This window comes from Halichoerus grypus, chromosome 9 (assembly GCF_964656455.1).
Source record: "Halichoerus grypus chromosome 9, mHalGry1.hap1.1, whole genome shotgun sequence".
In the NCBI taxonomy this organism is placed as follows: Eukaryota; Metazoa; Chordata; class Mammalia; order Carnivora; family Phocidae; genus Halichoerus; species Halichoerus grypus.
The window spans coordinates 109,466,225-109,473,913 of record NC_135720.1 but is presented as its reverse complement, the minus strand read 5'-3'; positions in this window follow the sequence as shown (position 1 = coordinate 109,473,913).

Sequence of the window (7,689 nt, the reverse complement as noted above, 5' to 3'; positions counted from 1 at the left end):
CCACCCCCACCCCCCGCCATGGGGAAGGTGAGGGACTTTGCTCAGGTGTCAAGAGTTAGGACAGTTTTTACTGGAGGGGGAAGTTATCTGTGGTGTGTCTGAATTGGGCAGGAACAGAGGGTCTAGGGATACAGGTCTGAAGGATTGATCTGAGTTTGTGGATGTTTCTGTCTCTCCTTTATGGCACCATGCGTGTGTCTCCAGGAGGCCGGGGCAGGAATCCCCATGTTTCCTAATTCGGTGTCCCTGGGGACTTAGGGATCCAGGTCCCCTCAACGAGGCCTCTAAGTTGCTCCCTCTGGATCCCACCCACTCCCCAGCCAGGCCTAGGCCCTACCCCAGGCAGACCCCTCTTCTGTCCTCTGCAACTCCTGTCTGCCTCCTACCCACCCTGCACCCAAGCTCTGCAGTCCCACCCTCCAGCCCTCAGCCCACAAGGAGTCCAGGCTTCTGTCCCAGATCCCCTGTGTCTGGAAAGAAAGTCAGGGACTGTGGTGTGAACAGTTCATCCAGCGGGGGTGGGGGCAGTTTGAGAGGCCACAGGCTCTCTCTCTGTTTGGAAAATTCTCCACCGTTCCTCTCCCACCTCCGGTCTGTGTTCTTTTCCTAAGAAAATAAAGGGCCTCTTCCTATTTCAGTTTCACTGTCTCACAAAAACATTGCAGAATACTTTGGGATGAATCAGGTTTTATTCAAAGTTTTTATAATTTCTAGTTTCTCTATCTTTCCATTTTACCTATTTCTCCATTTCCCAACTTCTCTCTTGCCCTCAATGTGGTGCTCACTCTCTCCTCATCTCTCCTTCTGTGGTCCCGTTCCTTACCTTCCTGTGTCTTCCTGAACCTCTTGACTTAGCTCTCCATTCTCGTGCCTCTCTCCCCTTCCTTGGGCTCCTTCCAGAGTGAGTGTGCTTCTCCTCCTCTCCCCTCACTTCCTCCACCCTCCCAGACTCCATCCACACATTTGGGTCAACAATTTCTGATGGAGATCAGAAACTATGGCCGTTCTCTGCACAACAGCCAGTGGGTGCTTTTGAAAATATAAACTGTGCTGGAACCAATGAATATTAGACTACTTGAGCCTCGAGGATGGAAAAGTAAAAGTAGGTAAAAGGCGGGGGAGGGGTATTTTCTTACACAAGCTGATGTTGGGAAGCAAGAATTTCCTGTGCCCTTCTGGGTCCTTCTAGCTGGACTAAGAAAATCAAATTGACATGAGACAGATTAACAAGAGAAAATCAAATTTAATTTCATATTTGCAGGAAATCCACACAGACATGGAAATTCCAAAGACAGTTGGTCAAAATGAGGTATACATGTCATTTTGAACTAAGAAGAAGGGGGTAGGGGTCTGGGACTTCAAAGGGAAGGATTGCAATTCACAGGAAGATGAAAAAGAGTAAATGTTTGGTAAACAAATGTTTGCTAGGTCACTCAGAAACAATGAGACATAGAGGACTTTGATCAAACAGGCCTTGCCAGATTCCTCTGTCTACCATAGCTAGTTCATAGTGTAATGTAGATATCTATGGTGATAGCTCTCTTCCTGGAACAGATCCTCTATCTGAATTCTTTTTAGCAGTTGAGGGGGAAGGTAAAGAGCCTTTCTTGAATCTGCTGGGTTTTGATTGCTTTTTAACTCAAAATAATCTCTACGATTTGGCATAAAGTGACCCATCTTGGGGTGGCCTGCCCTTGGCCCCTACACTGACTGATACAATGCTTATGGCTAATAATCATTTCAGAGTGCCATCTTTTGAAAGGCAATCAGCTTTGAGAATGGAGTTGAATTTCACATTGATAGCAACAGGTCACTAGATTTACGTGGGTCCCCCCTAGGAGAAACTGACAGAGCAGATCAGCTGTTTCCCTCCAAGTCATGCTCTGGCCACAAAAGTATCCACATTTACCTTTGTCTTCCTTGGTTCAATTAGGTAAAGGGGTTATCCTCTTGGTGAATGAATGTTTGATAATCCTTTTTTTTTTTTTAAGATTTTATTTATTTATTTCTCAGAGAGAGAGAGAGAGCACAAGCACGGGGAGTGGCAGGCAGTGGGAGAAGCAGGCTCCTGGCCAAGCAGGGAGCCCAATGCGGTACTCGATCCCAGGACCCTGGGATCATGACCTGAGCCGATGGCAGATGCTTAACCCACTGGGCCACCCAGGCATCCTTGATAGTCCTTTCATAACACTTACTGCTTTATTTCTTTTTAGGAATATTTCTGTTTATATTCTCTTTAGGGATTTCAAGTGGAATAGTTCCCCTCTGAAATTCACATATGATCTAAGGAGACATATAAAAAGCCATTAAGAACATCGAGTGGTTCAACAACACAATCACTTGAAAACCTTGTTTCTTTAGAAAAAACTTTGTAGCTGTCAATTCAGAAGTTCAAAAGGTTTTATTTTCATTTTTGTTCCTGTCATGTTGCTTGAAGGATAGACAGTTTTAAAATAGCTTACATTATGAAAGATTGTCAATTACTTTAATATCTATTAAATTTTCATGTCTACTAATCCTCTGGCTCTTCAGTTAGAAAGGTTCTGAGTAGTAAATTCAATATACCCAATATGACAACCTTCGTGTTTTATCCTAGGAAAAACAAAATAAAATCACAGAGCAATAAATTTGTAGTGAAAATGGTGTAAGTACAGTGGAATATTATTCAGCCTTTAAAAAGAAGGAACTTCTGGGACACCTGGGTGGCTCAGTCGGTTAAGCGACTACCTTTGGCTCATGTCATGATCCCACGGACCTGGAATCGAGTCCTGTGTCGGGCTTCTTGCTTGTTGGGGAGCCCGCTTCTCCCTCTGCCTGCCGCTACCCCTGCTTGTGCGCGTGCTCTCTCTCTGACAAATAAATAAATAAAATCTTAAAAAAAAAAAAGTGAACTAAAGTTCTCTTTATAAAAAAAAAAAGAAGGAACTTCTGACACATGCTACAACATGGATGGACCATGAGGACATAATGCTAAGTGAAATAAGCCAGTCGCAAAGAAGACAAGTACTGCAAGATTCCGTTTATTTGAGGCATCTAAAGCGGCCGAACTCTTAGAAGCAGAAAATAGAATAAAAGTTGCCAGGGAGTGGGGGTGGGGGAGGGACGGGAAGAGCTGCTCAATGGATATAGAGTTTCAGTTTCCTAAGATGAGAAACTTCTAGAGGATTTGCTGCAGAATAAGGTGCATGTAATTAACACTCCTGTGCTGTCCACTTGAAAATGGTAAAGATGGTAGATTTTATATTATATGTAAAGTTTAACGTAAACACACACAGACACACACACAGTGAAAATTAGTGAAAATTGAACTTGTAAATTCAAGGTAAGCTATTTGAAGTTACAAGGATTAGCCAGGCATTGAGGAGAGTGACGTGGCTAAGTGGCGGGAATTAGTCAGTAATTAACCTTCAGCAGGGTTTCAGTTACTCTTAATACTGAAGCTCCATGTCCATCATTCTGAGAGCTTGTAAAGCTGTGGAGAAACATAACCTTGTAAGTTAAGAACAGACCTCAAGCACCAATGCTGAATTTTTGGTCCTGGAAGATTTCAGATAGATCTCTGTAGCCATTTCAAAATCTTTTCCTTAAAAAGGAGGCATGGCAATATGAGAATTTCACAGTTGTGGGACAATATCTGAAACGTCTATGGCCAGGAAAAACAATTCGTTAAGAAGCCCCCAGTCTGGCCAGTTCAGAGGTCACCCAGAGCTGTTCTTTAGACTGGGTCATTTTTTAGAGTTGACACAGCAGGGTGTGAGTTCTGGGACTTACACCCCAAATCTTTCTCTCCAATTGTCATTGATGCCTGAAACCCATATTGGAGACTCATGCCTTTGTGTTACACATTGCCCTCTTCCTAAGACCTCTTTTTAACTCCATGAAAAGGGGATGGCGTTAAGACTCTAACAGTTTACTTCTGTGGATCTTAACCTTTTCTTGTTTTGTTTTCACGACTTTGAGTATCTATGATTTTTTTTTCCCCAGAGTTTCTTTTTTTTTTTTTTAAGATTTTATTTATTTATTTGACAGAGAGAGACACAGCGAGAGAGAGAGCACAAGCAGGGGGAGTGGGAGAGGGAGAAGCAGGCTTCCTGCTGAGCAGGGAGCCCGACGTGGGGCTCGATCCCAGGACCCTGGGATCATGACCTGAGCCTAAGGCAGATGCTTAATGACTGAGCCACTCAGGCATCCCGAGTATCTATGATTTCCTTGGAAAAATGCAACCATGCACCGACCCACCAAAATTTTTACACAAGTTCTGGTGGTTTCAGAGGGACACCCCATTCTCACCTCCCACCACAGTTGCCCCTGGTTAGCCTACTCCATCAACTCCTTCGGCAGGGAGGTTTGGGGGGACTGGGCAGAGCTGTTTGATGAGGAGGAGAGAAGAAAAAGGTGAATGGAGGGACGCCTGGGTGGCTCAGTCGGTTAAGCATCTGCTTTTGGCTGAGGTCATGATCCCAGGGCCCTGGGATCAAGCCCCGCATTAAGCTCCCTGCTCAGCGGGGAGCCTGCTTCTCCCTCAGCCTGCCGCTCCCCCTGCTTGTGCTCTCTCTCTCTCTCTGACAAATAAATAAATATAATCTTAAAAAGAAAGAAAGAAAGAAAGAAAGAAAGAAAGAAAGAAAGAAAGAAAGAAAAGAAAAGAAAGAAAGAAAGAAAGAAAGAAAGAAAGAAAGAAAGAAAGAAAGAAAGAAAGAAAGAGAAAGAAAGAAAGGTGAACGGAAAGGGGGTGGGACACCAGGGCAAATTTGACATATCTTTACAAATTTGCCTATAACAATAATAATAAGGCACTTTTTATGTGTTCCCTATGTGCTAGATATTTAATAAACACTAAATGAGGTAATGCAGATAAATAAAACATACTATTGTTATTATTATTATCTCATTTAATGGTTGCAATAACACCACAGGGGGTTATTAGCCCATTTTACATATGAGGAAGCTGAGGCCCAAAGAGGTTAAGTAACTTGCTTGAGGTACCTTGTACAGGGTGACTTGACTCCGGAGTCCATGGCTGCTTGTCCCCATTGACCTGAGCACATGCTGTCTCCACCCCCCCCCCTTCCATGGCCTCCTCTGGCTCCCCCTGAAGCCTCCTAGTTTCCTTCTGTACTGTGCGTCTTCGCCCTGCTGGCCTAGGCCCTCCCCAGCTCACTGTGGGAGTGACTGGGTGCACCTGGCAGCCTGTGGGGCTACCTCTCTTGTCTCTCTGTCCTGCGGTGAGCAACCTCCTATGTAGCCTGCAGGATTTCTTTTGGATATTGTGGGCTGTCCCTGCTGGTCTCTTACAGCCTGCTCCCTTTGCTGGTCACCCTGAACACAGAGAAGGGCTTTGGAAAGAAGAAGCTGTCAGTGGAGTCAACTGTTCTCTGCAGGTAGAGATGAGACTCCCATACTGACCTTGCCAGTATCTTTGGGCAACTGTTTATAATGTCTCATATTCATGCATTTATTTATTCATTCATCCATTCTTCCATGCTTTTTTTTAAAGATTTTATTTATTTATTTGAGAGAGAGAAGGAGCACAAGCAGGGGGAGTGGCAGGCAGAGGGAGAAGCAGTCTCCCCACTGAGCAGGGAGCCCGATGTGGGACTCGATCCCAGGGCCCTGGGATCATGACCTGAGCCGAAGGCAGACGCTTAACGGACTGAGCCACCCAGGTGTCCCTCTTCCATGTTTTTTTGAGCAAATACTATGTGCCAGGCTCCAGCATAATGTGGCCCCATCTTTGTCCCAAAGGGCCTTTGAATGACCAGGAGACAAAAGGGCAGTAAAAGTCCACCTAGGGTTGGGAAGCCAGGGATTACAGAAGTGGGGCTGGGAATCAGTTCCATCTGGATAGAGTCAAGAGTGACTTCAAAGAGGAGCTGATCTTGATAGTCATTTTAGAAGCTAGGTAAGAGTTCACCAGGCGAACTGGGTGGGGGGAGCAGCAAGAAATGTCATGAAGGCAGAAAGCAAGGAGGTGGGCTGAGCAGCCACAGGAGACTCAGTAAGACTAGCGCTCAGGGGAGGGGCAGCCAGAGACCAAGTCCCAGAGCTACAAAGATGGTGTGTGTGTGTGTGTGTGTGTGTATGTACACGCATGTGCACATACACTCAGGAGCATAGGGGAGGGGGCAGGGGTGTCATGACAAGGGGTTCTAACCTGTAGTAAAGAGGTCCATGGATAAAATTCAGAGGCTCCATGAACTTGGATGTAGAGACATTTTACATCTTTATTTGCACTAATCTCCGTCTGGAATTTTTTTTTAAAGATTTATTCATTTGAGAGAGAGAGAGAGAGAGAGGGAGAATGAGCAGGGGAGGGGCAGAGGGAGAGGGAGAGAGAGAATCCTCAAGCAGAGCCCCCACTGAGTGGGATGCCCATGGCAGGGCTCGATCCCAGGACCCAGAGATCATGACCTGAGCTGAAATCAAAAACCAGCCGCTTAACCGACTGAGCCACCCAGGCGCTCCTCTCCATGTGAAACTTAACGTCACCTTCAGTAATAACTGCAGATGACAAACACAGTAGCATTAGCAGCACAGGAGACTTCGTCACCAACAGATAGTCACCAACAGATACCGCATTTTCAGCCCCCGTGCAGTGGTAGTAGATACCTCAAAACATTGTTTCAAAATTATGTCATTAGCCCCATTGCTGTAACTTATAATGTGTTAATGAAAAAGCACATATATTCCTATACACAATTTTTATCTTTAAAGAATATTTTGATAATTGTGTTTTGATATCAGCTATGTCCTTGAGAAAGTGGGGGCAGCAACAGTACCGGGGGCGGGGGTGGGGGGAGAGAGTGGGGACCAAAAGGAAGGTAGAAACAGTGGCAGTGAGAGGCAGGACTCAGGAGGTGTGAAAGGGTTGGGAGCTTTGTGATTTGGGGGCCTGTCACAATTTTTGGAACTCCCCTACTTCCTGCCTGTCGTTTGTGGGACCTGCTCCATTCTGGAGTTGGGCACCCATGATAATCGGCCTCCCCTCCCGCATTGCCTGAACACAGGGCTCCCACAAGAGCCTTTCCCCCAGCCTGCCTCCCCTAGCCTCCCTCAGCCCCTGGCTGCTCTAAGCAACCCCAGAAGGCCTCATTTAGACCCACTGTTCAATGCCTACGACAGCCCCATCTGGCCCCAGTGTGGCCGATACCAAGGGATGTAAAAATCCCAGAGACAATTGGCTACTTGTCCAGCAGATGAAAGAGGGGCCCGAGGATTGGATGGGGGGGGAGGGGAGGAGGATGAGGAGAATGCCAAGGGGCAGGAGGAACTGGGATTCCTGGAATTTCTGCCTTCTGAGCCAATCTCAAGAGTGAGCTGGGCAATAAACAGAACTTGAGCACACATAGGACTTTGGCCTTGGAGTCCTGAGACGTGTGTTTCTGAGCAGTGGCTCACCAGGTGCTGGGGCTCCAGGCACTTGGAGCCCCATACCTTGTGACAGGACACGTCACACGGAAGTTACTATTCACTGACTCTCCTGAGGGACTGGAATCCCGGTTCCCAGTCACAAAGCACCCCCTCTTCAAACCTTCCTGCGGGTGAACATATTGGGGTGAATGTTCTAGCCCCTTCCCTTGTACCGTCTGACTGTCAGGGCAAGGAGGGGACCTGTCAGAAGCTAGGCCATGATAGGAGTCACCCTTCCTGTGTATTTCTCACGTGCCTGGTGCTGCTCTCAGCACTCGA